General features: G+C 50.6%; 1 protein-coding gene and 1 non-coding gene across 2 annotated transcripts in view; both read right to left on the reverse strand.

The window, feature by feature from the left end:
• The window catches only part of MTMR4 (myotubularin related protein 4), a 96,898-nt gene extending 78,539 nt beyond the window's left edge, over positions 1 to 18,359 (reverse strand). The window contains exon 1 of the mRNA XM_067537723.1: positions 18,318 to 18,359. The gene's annotated coding sequence lies outside the window, so the exon portion shown is untranslated. The remainder of the gene's footprint in view (positions 1 to 18,317) is intronic.
• LOC137146671 (U1 spliceosomal RNA) lies at positions 1,932 to 2,094 on the reverse strand. Its single transcript, XR_010918006.1, has one exon. It is a non-coding gene; the product is annotated as a U1 spliceosomal RNA (small nuclear RNA).
• Positions 18,360 to 24,667: the final 6,308 nt, after the last annotated feature.

Raw genomic sequence — 24,667 nt, forward strand, 5'->3', positions numbered from 1 at the left:
TGTGGCTGGTTTTGTTCAACATCTTCATTAATGATCTGGAGGATGGGGTAGATTGCACCCTCAGCAAGTTCATGCATGACACTAATCTGGGGGGAGTGGCAGATATGCTGGAGGGCAGGGATAGGATACAGAGTGACCTAGACAAACTGGAGGATTGGGCCAAAAGAAATCTGATAAGGTTCAACAAGGACAAGTGCAGAATCCTGCACTTAGGACGGAAGAATCCCATGAACTACTACAGACTGGGGACTGACTGGCTAGGCAGCAGTTCGGCAGAAAAGGACCTGAGGGTTACAGAGGACAAGAAGCTGGATACGAGTCAACAGTGTGCCCTGGTTGCCAAGAAGGCTAACGGCATATTGGGCTGCATTAGGAGGAGCATCGCCAGCTGATCAAGGGAAGTGATTATTCTCCTCTCTTCTGCACTGGTGAGGCCACAACTGGAGTACTGTGTCCAGTTTTGGGGCCCCCACTACCGGAAGGATGTGGACCAATTGGAGAGAGTCCAGCGGAGGGCAATGAAAATTATTAAGGGGCTGGAGCACATGACTTATGAGGAGAGGCTGAGGGAACGAGGCTTGTTTAGTCTGCAAAGAGAAGAGTGAGGAAGGATTTGATACCTTCAACTACCTGCAGGCGGGCTTCTGGGAGGATGGCACTAGGCTGTTCTCAGTGGTGGCAGATGACAGAACAAGGAGCAATGGTCTCAAGTTGCAGTGGGGGAGGTCTAGGTTGGATATTAGGAAAACACTTTTTCACTAGGAGGGTGGTGAGGCCCTGGAATGAGTTACCTAGGGAGGTGGTGGAATCTCCATCCTTAGAGGTCGGCTTGACAAAGCCCTGGCTGGGATGGTTTAGTTGGGGTTGGTCCTGCTTTGAACAGGTGGTTGGACTAGACACCTCCTGAGGTGCCTTCCAACCCTAATCTGCTGTGATTCTTTGAAAGATCACAGTGCTGTCTGGCTTGGCAATGACACAAGTATCTCAGTTGTGGGATACCAATGAAATGTGGCGCACTGCTCTCACAACACTTGTTGCAGTTCACGTCATGTGGATACACAAACCCACAGCAAGTTTCCAGAATAGACATGCCCTTATCCTATAGAGCTAATCCCTGCAGATAAAAAGGCCCAGAGCACCTCAGTAAGGTTCGACAACTCAGCGGCCTTCCCCTGCAGCTAAGAAACTGCTCTCGGCCACCTTGGCAGCTACCTGGCCAGCTGGAGAGTGCTCATCTACATTAGTCTGCAGCTGGGGGCTGTGACTTCTAGTCCACACTAGCAAGTCTCACGCACTAATTGGCCCGTGTGGACCCTGCTGGTGCACACAAGAAGTTCCCTAGTGCACATTAACATAATCCCAGTACCACATTTAAAGCTCACCAAGGAACTTTTAGTGCTTGCCAGCAGGGCCCACACTGGCCACTCAGTGCGTGACAGTCACTGGTACACACGAATGTACGGTCTAGATCAGTGTTTCCCAAATTGGGAGTTCTGACCCAAAAGGGGTCACCAGACTATTGTCGGGGGCTCGCGAGAGCCTGCTGCCCAGTTCTAAAGGCAACTCTGCGAACAGCAGCAGCGCAGAAGTAAGGGTGACATGGGACGGGGGGCTGGCGCATCACAGCCGGAAATATTTTCAAAGGGTGTCCCAGCAAAAAAAGTTTTGAGAATCCCTGGTGTAGACAAACCCTAACACTCAATCTGCCGTCAATTCTGTCTGTCAGCAATGCAGTAACTTTTAAACACCACATCGGATCACTTCCAAAGTTTCAGGGAACATTCCAGACACCAATGCGCAGAATGCTAGGGATCTTGGTGAAAATCAAACCATGGGAGACCCATGGTGCCTCTAGCATCTCATCAGCAGAGCCAACAGCTTCAGCCACATCTGTAACTGTCTACAGATCAAAGACCTGGTTGATCCCCCCCCAGGGGAGAGCGCGAACGCCGTCCCCCACTGCCACAAATGATGCAGCCGAGTTTCCCGCATTTGGGGAAATCGCAGGGGTCAGCACACCCGCAGTGCAATGGATGAGCCTCGCCCTGGGAAAACCCTCTTCGTGATCATGGTGTCTCCCCTGCCAGACAGCAGCCACTTACACTTCCCAGCATAACAACCCGCCCAGCTCAGCTCTGCCCATAGTCCCAATACAGTTTAAAATGCTGACACCTTGAATGGCTTACCTCCAAGACAGAAAGAAGACAAAGGAGAATGAAGGGGAGGGGGGAACCTACAGAGCCTGAAAGTGAGGAAAGTGAGAAGAAAAGGGGGGGCAATGAAGGAGCACAGGGGAGGGGAGAACGGGGCAAGGGTATGGAGGGAGGACGACATGGGAGACACAGAACCCTCTGCATGTAGCAAAGTGGCGGGCACAGAACCCCTAGTAGAGGAGATAGGGAAACAGGCAGCACAGAGATTCTGGCATGGGGGGAGGCGTGTGCAGGGAACCCCTGAAATATAAAGGTATGGGAGAGTGCTTGTGGGGGAGAATGGAGAGATGCAAGCAGCCTGTGGTGCATGCAAGGAGTTTGGCCTGCCAAAGCAAAGAAGTCTTTGACACCCTAGTTTGAATAATGACCTTTTCAAACCCAACCGTATCCCAGGTATTTAAGAGCTCGAGATAGAAAATACCTTCTGTACGCAACCCTCCCCTGGGTTGCACACAGGAAGCACACGGGGCTTCCACTTCATTTTTTTCTCACAAGCGAGCGGGGAACAAGACAGAGAGACACATCTTTACAGCCCAGCACTGAGACGCTGGTGAGCAGTGCACCTCTGCTTCCTCAGGCCCAGAGACCCTGCCTCCTCGCTGGCCCAAGTCGGAACGTCTACACTGCCATTTGTAGCCCCATACAGCAAGCCCCACGAGCCCATCAGTTAACCCAGGCTCTGAGAAGTGTTGCTGATGGGGTGGGGTTTTTTGCAATGTAGACATACCCTAAGAGAAACCTAGATTTGGCGGGGAGGACCTGCTGGTATAAGCATGCGATTTGACAGCATCAGCAGGGCAGACTCCTTCTCTGGTACGGACCCCGAGTCCCATGCAGTTTCCTTAGTACCGCTGAGATGAGACTTTAAAAACCACAGTCCCACCCGCTCTGCATGAACATAAACCTCAGGCCCCTTGGTGCAAGTGTAGGGTTTGCTCATGCGTCCTTGGTCAAATCGTCCCTTCCTTGGCATTGGGTGTGCAGAGATGCCACGCACTGGCTGCTACTCTCCACGCCACAAGTGGCTGTCTTTGTCTAGTGTTTGCACTGCATTTGAGGCCCTTTTGAGGAAGAAGACTGCTATAAAAACACAAGCTAGTACTCGTGCCGTCTTATGAGGAAGAGAAGGAGCATTAGGGGCTTGTAAATTCCATTACCCAACATTACCTGCTCCTGTGTGCCAGGCAGGTGCCCCCAACAGGCTCGGTCACTAAGCACCTGGAGACAGGATGGTGTGAACATCAGACACCTGCCTCTCGTGTAGGAGCGTAACAGAACCTGGACGCAGCAGGAATGCAGAAAGAGTTAAGGAAGGGTTAATACACCTCAGAGATCCCAGACAAGGCAGAAGGCAGAAGCATTCTCACTAGGGCTCAAAGGCAAGCCCAGGCACCGAACTATGGGATGCACTTCTAGCCAGATGCCAATCAGGCCAGAACTCAGCAGAGATTCTCCAGGTCATGTAAGGGCCTCGGTATGAAAAATGCAGCACTGTGCTGTACTGCAGAGTGGAGGGATTCCTGCATGGACCGGGGACACAGCCAGCTGGCTGGGACTCAGAGCCAGGGGCTGATAGCACTGTCACTGGGTTCACACTCCCTTTCTCAGTGCAGGAGCAAGCAGCAAGGCAGCAAAGAATCTGGCAGCAAGTCCCGTCAAGGTTACAGCCCTATATAAAGCAACAGACAGGAGCAGAGCCAAAAGCAAAGCTCCAGCAAGAAACCAAGCCTGGGCTCTTGTAGAGTGGAAGGAAGACTGGAGCACTGGAAATCGCTGGCTGAGCAAGCCGGTGTCCTGCCACAGCAAGGCAAGGGATTGCGTGGAAAGGGAGCAGCACTAAAACATCTTACAGACCTCCAACACCTGTAAGAGAGGGCCCTGAGCCCCACCGCTCAATGCACACAGCTCTCCCATGCCTCCGGGCATTCACACTGACCCCTCCCCAGGGTAGAGTGCGCTAATGCACCCCACACACCACCACAGGGGCAGATTCGTGACTCCAACCGCATCACATGGGTGCACATACAGCTTCCCAGGCCTATAGCCACCGCGCCCAAGGGCCAGGCTCTGTTTCGTGGTGGGACGGCTGGAAGAGCTCCCCCAGAAGGGTCTGAAATGCCAGATTCAGCTTCCTGCCTTTTAAAAAAAACTTGCAATATTTCAGAGCAAGAAGTTTACACTAAAACACTTAAGCGTCCAGATGGCACTGAAGTAAAATTGTGTGTGGAGGGGAAGCAACACTTGGCCAACTACGCCCTGCTCTAGTACCAAATGAACACTGAGCCCAGCCCAGTCACCGTGCCCCCGGGGGCCTGGCATCACCTAGCAGATGGAAAATTCCCACATAGTGAGATACCCACAGAGCCGTGCCTCGTCCACCAGGTACCTGTGCTCTGAACGAGACAGTAGCTTCTTTTTTTTAAAAAAGTTATATAAAATTCTACCCAGCTTTCTCTCACACACAGTCAGATCACTAGGAGAGTTCTTAGTGTGTGTGCACATGCATCTCTCTCTCTCTCTCTCTCACACACACACACACACATACACACACACGGAGAAAGTTATTTTAATAACAATAGGCTTTTAAAGGCATTTTTAGGAAACCTCTGCCAACCTTTCCATCAATCCCCGGTAGAGAGCAGAGTGGTGCTAAACAAAGTCAAGTACTTTAAAAACATTATAGCAAAAGTATTTTTCCACTGCCACCCTCTTAAAGTCGGTGAATCATTTTTGCTTAAAAACCTTTCCAAACACAAAACAAAACAAAACAAAAAAAGTACAACCCCAAGTCCCACATGCTTGGTCAGAGAACAGATCTGATGTTCAGCTCAAAGGATAAAAGATTGAGAAATTCTAAGCAAGCTTTAAAATGAAAATGCTTAGGCAACTTTTAACCTTAGTTGAACTGTCGCTAAGCACTCCAACGACAAGAAGTGAGTAATATGTCTAGTATATGTATATCTAGTTTGCTAGATTGAACAAGACAACAATTTCATCTTGGAATGCAAAAATGTATGTGCTCCAAAGGGAATAATGGTTCTACTTCCAACTGACCCAATTACTCTCTACTATCTCTCAACTCAGTTAACACCAGAGAACCGTCTGATTTGGAGCTTCTCATCAATTGCTCCACTCACAGGTTGGATCCTTTTTAGGGTAAAAATGCTTAGAGGACTTCCCAAACCCTTCTTCACATCCAAAAAAATCATTAAGATTTAGTTATGGTTGAAGAAAGAAAACACACAAGGAAAATACAGAGTTTAAAAAAATCAGAAGTCTGGAAATTACTTAAGGTTGTATAGATTATAGTAAGAGATCATTTCTTGCCTCGTAACTCTGCTTCTCTCATGTCATCTGGTAAGATTCTCACACCATTGCATAAGACTGGCAGAACTCCCCTACCTTGGCTGTTTGTTTTGTTTGAACACAGAGGGCAGCACTAGCAGAGAACAACGTAAGCCAGGCCCGCAGCAGTGATCCATGCTACACCTGATGAAAACAAACACTGCCCTCCAAACATCCCAATCAGTTCCTCAATCACATGGGAGAAGTTCCCAGCCAGAAGAGTTAATTCTAGAGAATCAGAAATGTGCTTCGGAAGAAAACTCAACAATAAGGTGCTTGTTCCTGGTCCCCTTAGAAAAAAGACACATCTCTAAGGGAGAAGCCAGTAAATTGACACCTTCAAAAAAAATGAATATAGAGGCAAATAACTCTCTCGCCTCTAAAGATATGACCTATGCAGGATTCTCACTCCTGCAGAGCAAGAAACTTGAGGAATATCTCCAAAGAAAAATGAAAGCAAAGTAACAAGGCCAATGCCGGTGATGTGAGCAGGGGGGAATTTGTTTGGTTCTGCGTTTGCTATGTCACATTAACAGCATTATCTCCCGTAAGAGGAGCAAGGTACCACTTTCAAATCCAACATCAGGCAGAACATTCCAGTCTGTAGAAAGACATAATGAACAGCAAGAAAATCGCATGCAAAACACAGTCCCCTGAAGTCACTGACATCCCAAAATAAAGCATAGCTTTTGGGGGGAAATGGGAGCGATTTTCTAACCCGACCTTGGGAACAAGCTCAGGGGCAGAGCGCAAAGCAGGATTCCTTCCTGGAGACTGAATTCAAAGACTAGTTCTTGTAAAGATATGGGCAGAGGATCGTTCATCTGCTCTGCACATGTCTAGGAAGGAAACAGCCCTAAGGCAGGCCGTGCTGCAGTCTTGCCTCCAGTCAAGGCAACCTTGCCAGATCACAGTATGTCACAACATGGTCCCCTCAGTACAGCATGTCCCAGCAAACTAGGGTCCGATGAAAAAGCGTCGTGGACTTTCCCAGGGGCCTATTCCTCTCCAAACAGGACTCTAAGGCCCTTTGGACACTGGGCGTACAGAGAAGGCCTCCCTGGAACAGGCATGCAGCTATGGGAAGAACGTAGGCAGGACAATGGGCACCAACACTGCCTTGGCAAGTAACCTGCCATGAATCCACACTCCTGCCATACCCTTGGAAAACCTGGTACAAGGTAGGTCTGTGTCTAGGGCCTGAAGCTCATGCTGTGAGGTAAAAATCATGGCATCAGGACAGTGACCTTCCACATAGGAAATTTAAGCTCCATCTGAATTGTTCAGTTTCTGAGAAAGTACACATTTCATTCCTTGGTTCCGGTATCCAACATTAGTATTATACCGCCCAGCTGGGGCAAAGTAATAGTACAAAAAACGCTCAAACAAGTAACAAGCAATCTAAGTAGATCCAGACAGGCATCAAAATGCATTACTATTTATAAGCCAATCATCTGATTCTCCTAAGAGAAACCCTATCCCTTTGGATTCTACTGCAGAGGATCAGAGGGGAAATGTTTCTCTAGGTTCATGATCTTTACTAACTCAGTGGAAGCCAAACCCAATCTTGCAAAGATACCGTACCTGAGCCATAAATGGACAGCGAGGACAGCTCTCCCACATATTGGGGGGGCAATGATTATTAGTTTAGCTGCTGGGGACGTTAAGTTGGAAAACTTATGAAATTGGGAAGTCTGTCAACATGCTGAAGGCTAGAATGTGCATTTGCTCCTAGCCCCAAATATGAAGAAGTGCACAGCAGTGCTGTCCCAGGAGGAGCCCCGAGAAAGAACTGTAGGGGAATAGGTGTTACCAGAGGAACACAAATGAAAAACTGTTCTTTCTTGTTTGGTAACAGGGTGGGCTTCTTTTGGAAGCAAGTGTCGGGGTTATGGACATATTTATTTATTATGTTCATTTAGTGGAAAAGTAATACATTAAACAAACTTATTAAACACTACCTTTTCAGGCTTCAATTCTTCTGAGGCTGTAGATGTCCCTAAGCTTATTCTATGGAGACTGACAATTCCCTGCAAACAGAAGTAAAAATCTCATAGTGAAAAACTATGCATTGAAATCCAGAGGGGAATTATTTTCAACAAATGCAATACCCATCCCTTTGACTTAGCTTCAATAATTACAAGCATGGAAGGGAGAGAGATGGTGTTTTTTGTAATTATTTGTTACTTTTTAATTACTTGGAGGTACTTAGATACTACCCAGGTGAGCATCACCTATGATTAGACAGAGCAAAGATTTCAATTTCACTTGGTACTGTAGATTTTTCTAATTAAAAGTAATTGTGTGTTAACTTTCTTTTCTTGCAATGGAGCATCTGCGAATTTCCAAATGGAGATGGAAACTGCACACATCCCCAAGAAATGGAGCCTTGACTCTATCATCTTTTTCTGTATCTACACCCCAGTACTCACACCAGCTCACTCACCGATAGGGTAATGGAATATGCAGTTGAAATCAGGATGGTCTTGCCTTACGGAGGAGAGACCAGAGTCACCATCTGTGAGGAAGGAACTGTCCCAAGGGAAGACTTACCGTCCTCCTAATAATGCAGCTAAAGTTATAACCTACTAGATCACACAGTGCATGGGACACACACGTAATGGCTCTGGATGAATCACAAACCACTCTGTTGGGAGTCCCTGAACACAGCCATACCAATCCAGCCACCACAAGAGCCGGGGATCAGAGGCCATTCTCCAAAGAGCCCCCCAGGCAGTAACCCTCACCCTGGCACTAGCACCTGCTGCAGCTGGAGACAGCATCACAGAATGCTGTCCTGGGGGAGGGAATGGGGGGGCAGAGCCAGAGAGAGCTGTTTGAGCTGGTGTGGGATCCACCCAAAGGGGCAGATGGGGGAAAAAAGCTGTTAGAGAAGAAGAATCTCAGTGCTGAGCTAGTGGAAGAACTGGAGCCTGCATGGGAGGTGAGGTGATAAAAGAAGAACAGGAGAATAAAAGTAGGGGACTGGGAAGTGAGAAGGAGGAAAAAAGGAAAATAGGAAAAGTTTCAGGTCAGGAGAAGCAGAAAAGAGAGAGCTGGGCACGTGAGCACGCTGTATTAGAGAAGGGAAGTAGAGGGAAATAAAATCTACAGACTTACCAGAGACAGAGCATCCGGGGGGAAAAACTGAAAGGAGACAGGATGACGAAAAAGGGAATTGATCAAAAGCGGAGTTAGATAAAAACAGATCCTGAAAACAGTCTAAGAAGCCCACCCACAAAGGACTTAAACTGAGTGACCAGAGAGAGAACACCTGGTTGAACATCTGTCGAAGGAACAGTTCAAAAGGTGTCTAATGGACAAGTGAGGGCCCACAAGGCGAAGAAACCCCGCTTGTGGATACAGTCGGAGAAGAGTTACAGCCACAGGAACAGCGAATCCAAGGAGCACGTCAAGCTGAAGAGAAGCAAAGAACAGGACGAGGAGAGCGGAGCTGGATTTAGAGCCAAGGAGAGGAAGGCTTGATTCTTCTCTGAAATGACACTCGATTATAATCACTTTTGTTCTTGCAAACAGCAGTGCATTTGAACCTAACCGCATGGCGTGTCTACGCTCACGAAGGTTAACGAGCTAGTGATCTATAGTTTAGTGTCATAAGCAGCACGTCTTTGGTAAGCTTCCATATTACCTATGCCCTTGGTACAACTGGGGTTTTCCCTTAGAAAGTCCTAAAAATTTCAAATTATCCCTTTTGTCTTGGTTTGCCTCTGCCTCCACCGTTAGCACAGCCTTACCTAGTGGGGTCACCACACACACTGATCAGTTCTACAAAATGCACCTGGGGGAAACAAAACAGGGAGTGTTTTGGGGACAGAGGTCCCTCTGGCCTCAGTAGCAACATTCTGAGGCCTGAACACCATCCAGACAGACTCCTGAAGGCACCATCTGGAGTTGCTGCTCCTAACGTATTGCTTAAATTCCTCCTCAAAGGAGGGCCAGAGGCTTCAGCTTGCTGGAGAGTTTCACCACAGATGTTGACAAACAGACGACTTCCCAGCTAGGGCACAAAGCCGCAGCAAAATATGAGATTTGGAAGATGTAGCCAAATAACACCAGCAGTGGGTGACACAGTTCTGGAAACTTATTGCCCATCTCAGAAAATTAAATAAAATGTCATTTATCAGAGAAAGTTACAGCGCCCATTGCTGCAGACTAACACGGATTTACAAAACTCTTTAATTCGACTTATTGGACTAATGCCTGAACAAGTTGATTTTCCGATAGTTCCCTATCTGTATGCAAAGCTCCTTACTCCAGAGACAGGATCTCCCATGAATACCCTGAAAGCTATCTGGACAATGAGAAGACCAGTAATTAAGCAGACGTTCCATTCAAATCAGAATTACCACACAGCACCCTTACACCTAAGACTTCGCATGGCTCAATATAAACCAAGCAAATATACCATAAGGCAGTAAACCAGGAAGCCACACCAACTCAAAGCACCCAAAAACCGTTCACAAACACCTGGAGTATCAGATAAGCCAGCAAAAAAGTTGTCTCCAAACCAAATCCCCTGCCTCAGACGTTAGCCACAAGCTACTCCAAACCTTTCCCCCACATTGGGTAGTTTGTGGCCAGGCTTCGCCAGCAGCCGCATACTTCTAATCAAGAGAGAGACTGACCTGTTGCCTCAGATACTTTGTCAATTAAACAGATGGACCCAGGCCAATGACTGCACAGGGAATCCACTAACACCTTGACAAACCCATGAGGTCAACAGATGTCACTGCCAGAATCATTTACTGCAGCAGAGTGGTATGGCACATGCATATCAGGGACTTCCCAAGTGACTTCCCAGAGGGGCTTGCACTCAAGAATCATAGAAGATTAGGAATGGAAGGGATCTCAGGAGGTATCCAGTCCAACCCCCTGTTTAAAGCAAGACCAACCCCAACTAAATCATCCCAGCCAGGGCTATGTCAAGTTGCACCTTAAAAACCTCTAAGGATGGAGATTCCACCACCTCCCTAGGTAACCCATTCCAGTGCTTCACCACCCTCCTAGTGAAAAGCTTTTTCCTAATATCCAACCTAGACCTCCCCCCTGCAACTTGAGACCGTTGCTCCTTGTTCTGTCATCTGCCACCACTGAGAACAGCCTAGCGCCATCCTCCCTGGAACCCCCTTTCAGATAGTTAAAGGCTGCTATCAAATCCCCCCTCATTCTTCTCTTCTGCAGGCTAAACAAGCCCAATTCCCTCAGCCTCTCCTCATAAGTCTTGTGCTCCAGCCCCCTAATCATTTTTGCTGCCCTCCTCTGGACTCTCTCCATCTTCTCCACATCCTTTCTGCAGTTGGGGGCCCAAAACTGGACACAATACTCCAAATGCGGCCTCATCAGTGCCAAATAGAGGGGAATAATCACTTCCCTCAATCTGCTGGCAATGCTCCTACTAATGCAGCCCAATATGCCATTAGACATTACGAAAGACAGTAACCAGCCAGTACACTTAAAGCAACTTCCCAATAAAGGTAGAAAGAGGAGGGATGTTTTACCCATTGTATTACTTTGGGGTGGTGGGGGGAGGTAAGGGCTGAGACGTGTCCCTACTGAGATTCTTCAAACACCATAGGAGTATGTAAAGAGAGAGCAACCGTGCAAAGGTCCACCAGGCCTTTACAGCAACTGTGCAGTGACCAAGACGTGGCTTCCCTTAAATTCGCTGACTACATTACATTGACCCAAACCTGTCAGGGTCAAAGGACAGCTTCCCAAGGGGTCTGAAAGGCTGACAATCAATATAAACGACAGTCACCTGCACCAGTCCAGGACTTCATCTAAATTTTGAAATCCTACCCAACTGAAATTGAAGAGAAGTCACTTTATTAGCATGACAAGCTCTACAGATGTTGATGGTGCCCAGATACTACACATCTAGGAGAGTGTAAGGAAAGAATACAGCCCTTCAGTGCACCTTCCAGTCGATCACTCTTTGGACCTGGACTACTGCAATCAATGGAAGCTTTGCTACTCAACTCAGTGAATGCAGGCTATGACCATCACAAAACAAGCTCCTAGCTTTCAACAGGACATGCATTCTGAGCTAATGGCACAAAAATATCAGGGCAGAGCAGGGATTGTGAGTAGGCATTAGGACACCAAAAATTAGACATGCACTAAACTAGACGTACCTGGGCCTCCTGAAAAATGTGTCAGGGACTTCCAGACTGGCAGGAAAAGCACTCGAAGTCCTGGAGACCTACTCCACCAAAGAAGACCACTGAATAGTTACAATCCAACAGTCCACAGACTGTCAGTTTCAGGGGCAACTGCACCTCTGAACCTGCCTTCCCCTGGTGTTCCTTAAGAATTTAGGATTCCAGCCATCACCTCTCTTGGGATGACCTGCATCTCTCTCCCTTCAAATCAGGGGTTTAGGATTGCAATCCCTGCACAACTCACTGCGATTTTCCAGAAGGTCTGACTTGGGTAAAGCACCTGTGGTTAACTCTTTCTCCAGGGGCTAAGCAGTGTACACTAGTTACCAACCAGCCTTCACAAGGCGAAATGCATTTATTCTTAAGGCAAAAGCATTACAGAGAATACAAAAACCTAAAACACAATAAAAGTTCCTATATACATGGTAGCGGGTGACCTCTGGTAAACTATCAGTCTTATTGGGTCAGAGTAAGCCAAAGTCTTTCTCACCCTTCCACAAGTGTTGGGGCTTCTCTTAGACAGAGGGTCCTGTCCATTTGCTGGATCAGAAAGGAGCCCTGAGTCAGTTTAAAAGGAGCCTTTTTAGATCAAATGCCCTTTCCTTGTCTGTTCATCTTTGGAAAACCCTGTTTGAGCCAGTATATGCAAGCCTCCCCAGGGTGGTACTGCATGAGGGTAGGGAGGTAACAACCTAAGTAATTCTTCTTAAACCGCCCCCACTGTTCTCAGCTCCTGGCAGAGTAGTGGCACTGCTCCCCCACAGTTCCATACAAGCCCTGGCCCACAGTGCTACACAACCCAGTCACACACTTCATGTAACATGGTCCCCAAAGATGCTGCCTGTGAGTGCAGTATCTGTCACAACTGAAATTATTTGATAGCATTATTCAAACCATAGTTTCTTAACCTGTGGTACGCGCACCCCTGGGGGTACGTGAGACACAGGCAAGGGGCAAGCGGAGAAAACCCCAGTGAACGGAGGCAGGCGGCAGCCGCCTGCTTCCCGCCGGTCCCAGCTCCCAGAGTGGAACATTGAGTGTTGGATACTTATTCAAATTTTCAGCAGTTAGGTGGTACTTGCTACATAAAAGGTTGAGAAACCACTGATTCAAACCATGACATTGTGCGGGTTGGAAGCGCAAGCACTGACTTTATCTGTTAACTGTTGTGATAATGGGGCCTACAAATTAACCCTAATTGTGAGCTCACCTGTGGAAAGGAGTGAAAGTCACAGAGTGTCACAGTAACCTACAATAACAAATGGCGATGGGAAAAGTTGCAAAAGGAAGACAGACAGAGTGAACCGGTCCAAAGAAAACCAGCAGATCATGCTCTGTAAACAAGAGAAGCTTTTCAACCCATTGCTCCCTTTTGGTGTCCTTAAAGAAAGGGACTTTGGGAGGAAAAACTGGGTACTGGAGCAAGCTTCACTGTCATGGCTGCCACCCCCACCATCTCCTGGGACCCAGGCCTTTGTCATCCTGATAGATGTCCTGACCACAGCGGGTCAGAGAGGGATCTGGATGATACAATCACCTCCGCCAACTCCAGCTGAATCCCAACCACCACCTGGGGTGTGTGTCACAAAACCCCCTTTGCCCTTGTGCCTTCTTTACTTCCCCAGCTAATTTCTTCTCTTTCCTTTTTTCTTTCCATCAAATAAGAGTCTGTCTTAGCCAGCCAAGACATTATACTGTGCAACACTGCTGTAAACCTGCGTCCAGAAAGAAGCAGCGAAAAGCAATGCCCCAAAAAACCTGATAGCGGCATGAGTCTGTCAGGTCCTGAGGTGGCTGATAAGACCATGCACTGTGCCTCGGTTTTTCCAGCAGAGAGGATGCAAGTGAAAGTCAGAGACAGAAGCTGCATTTTCTATCTGCAGTTCTTTTCTCTCCTTATCTTGCGTCTTTGTCTTGTTCTGTCTTCTTAGGAAATGGGATCAAACTTCAACAACAGCAATGAGGATAGCTCCAGCCATCTTTGAATCCATCTAAGGGTACGTCTACACAGCAATTTAAGTTAGTGGGACTTGAGTCAGCTGCTCACGTCAGGGAACCCTGGGCTTGAGTGTCTACATTGCATTTTAATCCCAGTTTGACCTGGGCTCAAACCCAGGCTCTGCCATCCACACTGCAGTGCAAGGATCTGGGTCCAAATAACCCTATCCCAGAGCGCCTAGAGCGTGCACATACCTGGCCCTCTGTTGGCACCGTAGCCCTACGAACGTGTTCACACTGTGGGAAAACACTACTGCCCACCCTCCTTCCTAACTGTGACGGTGCTATTGATGGGACTCAGCTGCCCATAAGGAGCACGCGTGCATCCACTGCATAATTAGCTCCTTCGGTGGCTGTCTCAGCAGACTGACGGCAGAGTGAGACGGCTTCCTACTGATCTACCATCTACCGAGAAACGGGCTCTCCATCTCTAGGCTGAGTCCCACTGGCAGAGAAAAGCTCACGTGCACCTGTTCTGAGAATAGTTAGGGCATCAGCCTGCAGGGCTGTTAGACTATTCCAATGAAAGTTTGCCATTCTTCAGTTTTAAAATGGGATGTTCAAGGGAGGCGTTTCATTTGGTTGGCTTTTTATTTATTTTTGTCTGTCCTGAGTTTGTCATAAACTATAGGTTTCAGAGAAACACACACCCCAGCCTGGCTGCTGCCAGCTGTGGAGCAGTGAGGTGTATCTGCAGAGTTTGGGGTGCTCCAGCACCACCAAGGGATCCCTTATCCCTGCCTCGCTGCACCCCAGGAGGCAGGGATAAGGGATCCCAGGAGGCTATGGGGAGGTTTGGGGGCTGGCTCCCACACACTCCCCAACAGTGCATGCTGCCTGGGCACCTCTGCACACGCAGTCCCAGGGAGGGCAGAGGGACCAGGAGCAAGGGACAAAAAGTGGAGCGGGAGTAAGCAGCTGCCCTGCAGAGAGGGGGGGCATGGCTGGGGGAAGGATGGCCCCCAATATTCTGGCAGCTGGGAGCCGGCTCCCACCTGTCAGCTTTGCTGCCTGCTCTGGGTGAGTTCAGTGCAGTAGCGAGGAGGATCCCACGCTGTTGCCGCAGGAGGCTGTGGGGAAGTTCTAGGGCTGGCTCCCACTCGCCACCCTGACAATGCACGCCGCCTCCGCACCCCTACACACGCAGTCCCAGGGACGGATGGACAGACAGACAGAGAGAGGAGCAAGGATCAAGCAGCTGCCCTGCAGGAAGGGGGCATGGCCAGGATGTTGGGGTCATCCCTTCCCCCAGCTGTGCAGAGACAGGAGCTCTGCCACTCTCCCTCCCTGGAGGGCAGCCACTTAGACTCTGCTCCACTCTCTGGCCCCGCCCTGCCCAATCCTGGAGCTGCATGTGCAGGCACATCCGGGCCGGTGCAGGAAAATCTGGCTGTGCTCGTGTGACCAGGAAGCAGCTCCCTTTGCAAAAAGCTTCTTCTGATCCGTCTCCATTGAAAACCCTGCAGGCTCCCTGATGGTTCAGCAGACAATGGGTTAACGCTGATCCGAGCTGCTGCCCTTTGCAAAAGGAGGTGTGGCTTCCGCTTCAATAGAGTGCAGATTTTCGGCATAGAGAGGACTAAGGAAGCTGCCCCAAGGAACACTGGGATACATCTGGAGGACAACCGGGGGCCCCCCCCACACATGCACAACTGCACACAGAAAAGCAACAGGGCACCTAGGTCCCAGCTTCACATGTGCTCAGCCCCTCCAACCACGCAGGGTCCTCGGACCCTAGGTTCCAGCCCTAAGTTAACACAATTGGTGTGTGGATGCAAGGGGGGGCTAGGCTTCTCACTTACAGTGCGGTACAGAAATCCCCTCGGTGACTAAAAGAGCTAGGTCCCAAAACTGAGGGACCTGAGTCACAGTGTAGAGGACGACCCTCCACTCCCTGCTGGCTGAGCCTGGGGACAGATAGTCATCCACCCTCTGGGGCCCAAGTCCTGCCTAAGGGTGTGTCTACACTACAATCTTAAATCAAGCTAGGTTAGGTCGACTTCCAGCCACCTGTGGTGGCTGATGTCCACACTACCCCCTTCTGTCAATGGTGCATGTCCTCACCAGGAGCTTTCACCAACTTTAGAGGGGTAGTGTGGGGTGCTGCAAGCCAGAGCTCTCAGCTCCACACAGCCTGCTGGGAGTCCAGCTGCACCCACCCCTACAGCTCCCACGGGGAGATTCACACGAAGTCCAGTCAGCTGCCATGCTCCCAAGGAACCCAGAGCCTGGGATGTAACCAGGCTCAAAGCCTGGAGCCTCAGTGCAGCTGGGCTCCCTTCTGCGAGTGGGGAGCCAGAACCCCAGGGGGCAGCAGGGCTCCTTGTGGGGCCTGGGGAGCCTGGGTGGCAGCCCAGCTTGGAGCAGAGACCAGAGGCAGCCCAGCTGGAGTCCAGGAGCCAGCTTTCTTGTCAATTTCAGGGCTAAGACAGCCAACAGCTGATCTAAGGAACACAGCATCTAGACAAACACTGCCTCACCCTAACTATACCAACATAAGTCCTACACCTCTCACAGAAGTGGCGTTATGATGCGAGTGCCCTGCTACTCAGACATCTGCAGAGGCAAGGTTATAACACGTACGCTGACGTAGCTAGGACGACATAAGCTGCCTTATGTTGACCTAACTGTCTAGTGAAGACCAGGGCTAAGCTGACATCTCTTTATGGAAGCTAGAGCTGGAAAGACATTCTTTGTCACCTGCTGGCCGAGGCCGTTTCCTACCATTTTTTAATGCATTGTTGTTTCAAGTTTTAATGCACTCTTGTTTCAAATGGCCCAAATGATGGAGCCACCACCATTTTCTGAGGGAGATTAATACCACGCAATGGCAGATTTTCCCTGGCTTAGTTTTGTCCTGTTACTCCTAGTTATTAACCCATCTATCATACTAAATTCATCTCCAACCTTGTTGTTCACCCACTTGAAAGAGTTGTAGGTTTATGGCCTGTCTGCTCAAGCGATATATAAAAAGCAGGCTGTTTTAACTCCTGTGCCTCTACTTGACTTTTTCCACCCATTGCAAGTGTCAATGAACTGAAAATTACCCTTGCTGCTCATGCACATGTTCCATCTAACTTAATACAACATAACCCAACACATTTTACACCTGCAGTTCTGCAAGTAAGTGCTACATGATCAGAGGAACTCCAGCAATGGTGGTTGCACAGCTGTCAACATGCAGAAATGAGTACTCGGCTTTTGATGACACTTCATCCAAAGCAGGAAACTCTCTCTTTTGCAGGAAGTCCGAGAGGAACAGAAACTAAATCCAAATAAAACCATCATTCACTGCTCTGTGATATAGTTCCAAGTCTCAAAAACATGAACCTCCTCCTATCCAACAGAGCACCGCACCTAAAAAATCAAACAATATTCAAGGCACTAGACAGAAGTATAGAAAACCAAGTCACCCGGAAGAAGAGATCCAAAGCAAGCTAGATTTGTAAAGATCCCTTTGCAAAATCTTCACAGAGTGGCAGATAGTTTATCGCAGAGTGATATGTGGAACATCAGGACAGACTCTTTGCAAACACAGACATAGGAAGCATGTTAAACTGGAAACGGAAACTGGGAGATAAACTACACAGTGCAATCCCAGAAAGAGCGAGAAGACTCCAACATGACAGAGAAGAGACTGAAATGGGGGGGAGCACTTTTCACTTCAGTGTCTAAACATGAGAAAAAGCAGAAGCGATCTATCAGAAAGGATAGGAGACTTGACTTTTCAAGTGAATTCAAACACCACCTGCCACTGAGCCTTGGAAAAACACAGGGAAAGCACTGCACCATCAGCAATAGATTCAACCTTCCCAGAGCCAGAAGGGACTCCCGCCCTGCACTCTGACCTGCTCTCCAACACACCCGGAGACCTGAGCCACCCCTGAATCGGTCCAACCCTCATCTAAAGCCTGGCAATCAGGGGCGAGCAGCAAGTCCCACAGGGGCAAAAAGGGGCTGCCCGGGGCAAGAGGAAACGTCTTGGGGAAGGGAGGGGAAACCAGGCTTGCCGGGGGCAGGCACATTTCAGGGATGGGGAAGATAAAACGGGGGTAGGCGGCCATGGGGGGGGATCCCCCGGGGTAGGCGGCCATGAGGGGGGGAGGTTGAAGGGGGGCAGGCCCGGCGCGGGGTGGGGGTGGGGAGAGGCAGGGATCACCCGGGGCGGGGGGCAGAAAAGGGAGCGGCCCGGGCGGTGCAGACGGAAGCGGCGCAGGGCAGCTCGGCGCGCGGGGGGCGCGGGCTGGCTGCAGGCTGGGGAGGGCGTGGCGCAGGGCAGCGCGCCAGGCTGGGCCCGGGGCCGCAGGGTGAGGCGGGGCCGGGCCCGGGGCGGCCGTTGGGCCCCAACAGTCGGGGGGAGGGGGCGTTTCGGAGGACGCGCACAGGTGCACGCGCACGGCTCCGTCAGCGAGCCCGCGGGCCTGGCTGCACGCGGAGCGCCCGTCCCGGGTCACGTGCCCAGGCTCGCCCCGGCCGAGAGGAGCCGCGGGGCTCTGGGCGGGAGGCCCCGTGCGCGAAGGGCGGCGCCAGGCCCGGGTAGTGGGCTCGGGGGCCGCTGTACCCACCACGGGGGTCTCACCTCGGTCCGTCTCCGCCACTCCCGCCCTGCCTCGTACCTCTCCGCACAGCCCCTGCTGGTGCAACCAATCAGCGCCCGCCCCCGCCGCAGGCCAATCAGCGAACGGAATCCGCCCCCCCGCCCAGCTGCACCGCTCAGCTTGGGGCCGAGGAGATCGGACACACCCCCGGACCGCCAACCTATCGGGAGCCTCGACGTGAGGAGGGCGGGACCACACAGCAAAACGACCAGTGACAAATCACAGCGCGTCCCCAGCGAGCCAATGGGCAGCGGGGGCGGGAACAACACCTCCTCCTCCGACCCCGAAGGGGGACAGGCGGCGGTCATTGGCGGCTCAGAAAGGCGGGGTTCCTCCGTGACAGGACGGCAGCGGGGCGCTTCCGGGGCGCTCCCGAGTTGAGATTAGCGGCCGAGGCCTTGTCACTCAAAACTCTGGTCCCACCCCCGTGGGCAGAGCCCGGGCGGGGCTGGGGGCGGGGCAAAGGGCTTGTCAGATGGCAGCCGCCGAGCCGAGCAGGGGAGCCTCGGGGCAGCCTCGGCCTCTCCCTCTCCCGGCGGACTGAGGCGCTGTGGGCGGGGCGCTGTAGGGCGGGTTGGCTGTGGGGGCGCTGTAGGGCGGGGGAGCGTTGGCTGTGGGGTGCTGGCGGGGGAGGCAGCGGCCCTTGGCGGGGGAGCTGGGGCAGGGTTAGGGGCTGGGGCAGGCAGAGGGCTGCTCACCTGGTGCAGTGGCTGCGGGTCCTTCAGCCAGTCCCGTGGCCGTGCCCCGTAGGCGGCGCTGCCCTGCACCTCCAGTCCGGGCGTGGCCGGTACCTGGGTGGGCCGCACCTGCCCTGTCCCCGTCTCGTGCCGGTGGCGGCAGTTAACGAGCTCTGTGCACCCCTCCCCCAGTTCCTCCTCTCCCCAGAGGACTAATGAGAGCTGCCAAGCAGGGGGGGTTGTAGAGCCCCCCCCCCCCTCCCATCCCCAGGGACTCCCACTCCAAGCACCTCCCGTACTGCACTAAGTGAGTAACCCTCGCCTCGTCTTCCTCCTCCTCGAGGGCGGTGCTGTGGTGCTCCGCTCCGCTCCGCTCAGGTGACTAGGGCAGGGCCCCCTTCAGGGGAATCACAGGCTGCGGGAGTGCCAGAGGCCAAGTCCTGGTCAGTGGCGTGGTGTTGTGTGATGTCCCAGTGGTGGTTTGCATGTGTCCATAAAAGCCACGTCGTTCACAGCCATCACGGTGGCTCCCGCTCACGTAGAAGCGTTCTGAGCCGTGGGGGTTGTAGCCCCATTGACGGGAGCAGAGCTGAACGCAGCCTGACATCCATTTGGAAAGTCTCTGCTGGGAGATGGGCTTGTCCTTGGAGCGGTCGATGGTGGAGAGGAACAGCTTAGTGGGTTTTCTGAGTGGCTTGGTCTGTTCTAGATAAAAAGCTAGTGCCCTTCTGACGTCCTGGGTGTGGAATGCGTCTCTTGCCTATTCTTATGAGGTTTAGGGAAGAATGGGGGAAGATGGATGGGTTGGTTAAGGTGGAATGAAGATGGAATTTAGGCAAGAATTTAGGGTGGGGTCTCAGAGTGACCTTGTTCTTAAAAAAATCCTATATGATGGATCTGCCATAAAGGCCCTTTTTTCTCTTATGCACCTTGTGGACTTCATGACTACTAGAAAGGCTACTTTCAGGGAAAGGTGTAGTAGTGAGCTCATAGCCAGAGGTTCAAACAGAGCAGTCATCTGAGATTGAAGCACTAGTGTGAGATCCCATGGAGGAGTGGGCTCTGGGTAGAGGTTATAAACTGTCTGTTGGAATCTTTTAGTAGTTGGATGAGAGAAGATGGAAACTCCATCCACCTTGTGGTGGAAGGTGTAATTGCTGCCAGGTTGACTCAATGAACTCATTGAGAGAACCAATTTCTTCAGGTAAAGTATATAGTCCAGTGTTACGGGCAGGGTAGAATTGGTGGCGTCAATTTGTTTGTTTAGATACCACGTGTAGAATCTCCATTTGTGGAGGCATGTCAAGCATGTAGTTGGCCGTCTGCTGTTTAGCAAGATGTTCTTAACTTCTACGACAGGGGTGGGGAACATCCGGCCTGCGGGCCATATACGGCCCGTGAAATCATTTGGTCCAGCCCGCGAAATCATTTTGTCTGGCCCTGGCGGCGGAGGGGAATTCGGCGGCGGCGGGGTTCCGGGGGGGGGGGGGTGCCCGCCGCTGAAACCCTGCTGCCATTTGCCCCTTTTCGGCGGCGGGGGGATTTTGGCGGCGGGCACTGCCCCCCGCCCCCCACGGAACTGCGCCGCCGCCGTGAAACCGCGCCGCCGCCGAATTCTCCCCCATCGCCAGGGCCACCATCAGGCCCTTGACAGCAAAAAGGTTCCCCACCCGTTCTACGGAGTAGATCATCTCTTCACCCTGGAACCATTGAGGAGTCAGACTCTCAAATGGAGTGTCTGCAAATTTGGGTGCACAGTTTGACCTGCATCCTGAAAGAAGAGATTTTAAAAAAACAGAAGGACTTGTGGCAGGCATGCTGACAGCTATTGTACCATGTTTGCCTGGGCCATGCTGGGTCTATCAGGATGACTTTGGTTGATCGATCCTGATCTTGTGTATGACTCTCGGCAGTAGTGGAATGGGAGGGAAGGCGTACAGGAGAGGCGTGTCCCATTGGATAAGAAATGCATTTCCTCTGGATCTTGCTCCCAGGCCCACTCTGGAGCAAAACGTTGGACATTTGCTGTTCTGGCTCATGGCAAATAAGTCTAATGAGGGGAACCCCCATCGTTGGAATATATTAATCATGGAGGTGTTTATTTCCCACTCGTGGTTGTGCAAGAGCTTTCAGTTTAACGTGTCCACCCTGATGTTCTGAGATTCTGGTAGGTAGGCGGCTGATATATTGATGTTGTGTTGGATGCAGTATGTCCTCAACTTTATGACCTCTATGCCTAGGGAATGTGATCTTGCTCCTCCCTGTTTGTTTATGTGGAACATGCAGGCCACATTGTTCGTCATGATCTGTATGGTTTTGTTTTCAATTAGAGGCATGAAGTGCGCACAGGCGTTGCGAACTGCTTGCAGTTCCAGAATGTTGATGTGGCGTGTTGATTCCAAAGAAGGCCATCTGCCCGGTACTATGAGGTTATCTAAGTGGGCACCCCATCCCAAAAGGGAGGCATCTGTTGTAATTATCATTTTGCAGGTGCGTAGGGGACATCAGCACACGTGCGGGTGGATCCACTGTCGTAGCAAGTCCTTGACCTTTGTTGGCATGCTTAGAAGTTTCTTCAATCTCTGTTTGTGTGGGATATACACTGTCCTGAGCCAAGCGTGCAGGCAGCGCATGCGTTGTCTAGCATGTTTTACCACGTATGTGGTTGCTGCCATGTGACCTAGTAGACGAAGACAGGTCCTGGCAGGTACTTGTGGACTGTGTATTGTGGTATCAATCAGGTGTGTCAGGGCAACGAATCTCTGAGGCGGTAGTGATGCTTTCGCCTCTGTCGAGTTTAGGTGGGTCCCAGTAAAGTCCAGTTGTTGAACTGGTGTTAGCGTTGATTTTTGAAGGTTTATTTGTAGACTGGGAGCTGTGAAAAGTGACCTTGTCTTTTCTACAGCTTCAATTGCTTCTCCTAGATTGTGAGCCTTGAGGAGAAAATCATCTAAATATGGATATATCATGACCCCTTGCTTGTGTAGATGCGCTACTGCCACTGCTAGGACTTTGGAAAACACTTGGGGGGCCGTGGAGAGGCCAAAATGTAATACTGTGTATTGGAAGTGGTCCTGTCCCAGTACAAATCAAAGGAATCACGTGTGTGCTGGGTGTATGGCGATGTGAAAATATGCATCTTGCAGGTCGAGGGCTGCAAACCAATCCAGTGCAAAAATTATAGTTGCTAAAGAAACCATCCTGAAACTTTGTGTTTTGACAAATTTGTTTAGTTTCCTGAGATCGAGAATGGGTCTCCATCCCCCAGACCTCTTCTGTGTTAAGAAGGGGAATAGAAGCCCTTCCCTCTGTGTTGTACTGGCACTGATTCCACTGCGCCTAGTTGCAGGAGTGTTCCATTACCTGTCTCCGGAGTGATTCATGGGAGGCGTCCCTGAAGAGGGATAGAGAGGGAGGGTGGATAACGGGACTGGAGAGGAACTGGATGGAGAAGCTGTTCCTGATGATCTCTAGTACCCATTTGTCTGAAGTGATGATATGCTAGACTGGGTAGAATGTACTAGGCGATCTGTAAATGGATGGTTGGTGAAGTGTGGTGTTAGCAACAATGGTTAAGGAAGGTCTGTCAAGCCTTCAACCAAGCCTTCAAATCTGGTGTTTAGAGATTGGTTGCTGCAATGTGGAGGACTGCGAAGAGTTTGACCTTCACTAGGGTGGTCTTTGCCTATGTCTCTGGTTCTGTGTGTACGGCGCTTGTCTAGGACATTGACGTGTAAAACTTGCCTTGTTTGCGTTTTGTTGTAAGTGTATAGCTGCCTAGAGATCTAAGATGGTTCTTGAGTCCTTTAAGGAGTGAAGTGACACATCAGTCTTGCCAGAGAACAGCTTCGGACTACCGAAAGGAAGGTCCTCTGTTGTAGATTGCAGATCCCTTGGAAACCCGGACATGGACGGCCAGGAGTCCCAGCACATTACTATGCTGGTTGCGATGGTCCTCGCTGCTATGTCTGCAGAATCCAGTGATGCCTGAAGGGCTGTTTGGGCTATAAGGTGGCCTTTGGAAATGCTCTCTCTTTTCCTCTAGTATAATGTCAGTAACGTTTGCTAACTTCAAATATGTCAAGTCATATTTTGCCAAGAGAACTTCATAACTGGTGATTCTAAACTGTAATGTTGCTGATGAGTAGGCCTCGTGGCTGATTAGGGTCCAGCGTTTTTCCACTGCTTATCATAAAGTGTGGTCCTGGAATAATGTTGTCTGCCTCTTTTATTAACCATGTCCACCACAAGAGAGTTTGGCTGGGCGTGGGAAAATAAAAATTCTAGCCGCTTTGAAGGGTCGTAATATTTTTTGTCCGACCTCTTACACGTGAGTGGGATTGTGGTGGGGTTTTGCCAGACGTCTGTGGCAGGCTCCATAAAGGCATCATTTATGGGCAAGGCAATCTTGGAGGATGTTGATGTGTGGAATATATCCAACAGCTTGTGCTGAGATTCGGTAACCTTTGAGAGAGATTTGTACTATGTCAGCTATCCTTTTAAACAGCTCCTGAAACAGTTTGAAATTGTCTCCAGTAGTAGGGGGAGGAGGCATGACGGGCTTGTCAGCTGAGAAAGATGAGTTAGTGGCAGGAAGAACCTCCTGGTCTGAGTCCTGCTCTTTCCTCAAAAGTCTGTTCTTGGGAGACATCGGGCAGCGCTACTGACCTTGCAGAGGAGTGTGTGTGCATTTCCCTGCCTCTTGGTGGCTTGGGATAATATTGCCTGTCTGCTGCTCTCAGGGCCCAGAATGGCCATTGTGGTGGGAAAGGCACAGGTATCCATTCCACCCCTACACATCTGGTCTGGGCTGTTGTCTAGGAGGCTCTTGTGGCTCAGCTCTAATACTGGCCTGCAGGGGTGAGGAATGCTGAGATGAAAAAGTTCCCCGGCCTCGTCCTCCTCGCTGAAGAAGGGAGGAGAGGGCAGGTGCAACTGGTGGAGTGCATGGAACTGAAAACACAGACACAATGTTGGTACCAGAGAGGAGACTCAGGTTCCAGGGTCACTGTCAGGTCCTTAAGTGCAAGGAACTGATGTGTTTTCAGTACCAGAGGAGACGTTTGTCTCTGTTGTGATACCGAGAATTGTTGCGGTACTGGTAGGTAGTGCGGCGCCATGGCGATAGGTGCTGACGGACAGTGACTGTGCCGACTGCTGAGGACTTAGGAGGCTTCGATGCGGCTGCATCAGAGATGTTTGGCAGAGAGCCAGTAGGTGGCGCCAGTGCCTTAGAAATTGCAGAGGCAGTGGGTGCGGAGGATTTTTAGCTGCTGCCAGTGCCCTCGTGGGATGGGCAGTCTGTCTGTCTGGACGTTCACAGTGTATCAGGTGCCTGGGCTTATCCTGAAGTCCCGTACAGCAAGGGACTTCAAACTTAAACTTATTCTCATGGAGAAGTCCCTCCGTCCTGCCTCAGACCCAGGACTGCAAACCTCTCTTGGTGATTGATCAATGAAGACTGCTTCTGACAGAGCCCCCTCCTCAGCTGCACATGGAAGGGACCTGTTTCCTAAAAGACCAGCAAAGAGGAGAGCTTCCTTCCATTCCTACCAAAGCTAAAAAGAAGTGTTCCCTGTCTTGATCTACTGCATCCGTACTGACCACGCCATGGCCAAGCACCTTTGAGTTGGCTTTGAGGGACTTCTGCACCA

This window comes from Emydura macquarii, unplaced genomic scaffold (assembly GCF_026122565.2).
Source record: "Emydura macquarii macquarii isolate MOO-44397 ecotype Brisbane River unplaced genomic scaffold, CSIRO-AGI_Emac_v2 contig_450, whole genome shotgun sequence".
NCBI classification, from domain to species: Eukaryota; Metazoa; Chordata; order Testudines; family Chelidae; genus Emydura; species Emydura macquarii.